The sequence below is a fragment of the Sclerotinia sclerotiorum genome, genomic scaffold, assembly GCF_000146945.2.
Source record: "Sclerotinia sclerotiorum 1980 UF-70 scaffold_21 genomic scaffold, whole genome shotgun sequence".
Lineage (NCBI taxonomy): Eukaryota > Fungi > Ascomycota > Leotiomycetes > Helotiales > Sclerotiniaceae > Sclerotinia > Sclerotinia sclerotiorum.
In genome coordinates this window covers 768,390-769,283 of record NW_001820815.1, presented here as the reverse complement: position 1 = coordinate 769,283, position 894 = coordinate 768,390, and positions in this window count along the sequence as shown.

Sequence of the window (894 nt, the reverse complement as noted above, 5' to 3'; positions counted from 1 at the left end):
GAAAATCAAGCATAAGAGAAAATCATCACAGCATCCTCGCGTATCCTTGTTGATAGGTGCATACACACAGCGCGACTAACTCATAATAGACATAAACAACCAACGAGGCTACCAATGATCATTGAACTACGGTTTTATTTCCGCGTCCAAAGTCGCACTGTCGCAGTCATGTAAATTATGATAACCTTATGGAATTGTAAAATCATCAGACAATCTTATCAAAATCATCACAGTCCAAAATTCATTTCCTCTCATCTACTATGTATTACCGCTCTAACAACTCCCACAACTCTACTTTGATTAATCTATCGCCTTTCCACTCGAATCTCGCCATCGCAGAATTGCACCTGGTGATAATGTATCTGTACGAGGAGATCAAGGGTTAATTAGCTGTATCATGGTCCGTGACAAGCTGGCAGCGTCAAATGCATTAGAGACATTATATGCATCTCAACAAATTCAGTTAAAGCAAACATAAGTGTGATCGGACTGTCGGTGTCGATTGTGAAAAAGTGTTCGACAAGGTCGAATATTTGAACAACCGCCATTCGCGGTTCTCTTCATATGTTATATGTTTCAAGACACAAATTGCATGTCGTTGTATATGAAAGAGATCGACACGACAGATGGAAGAAGGATGAATGGGCATGTGAAATACATGTGAAGTTCTCATAATACTTGGTTCATCGCAACTCAAAAGCTCCACAACAGCACGCAGGTATGAGAAGGGTTATACTAGTACGATAGATGTAGGACAAGAGGTTGTCCGTGAACTTAGTTTGCAGCAGTGTAAGCCTTGACTGGAAAGTTCAAAAATTGTGGAACCCACCAGATCTATGGAGGGAGGTGCGAATTGGATGTTGATTTGATCTTACACGCGTTGAAAAATGTATG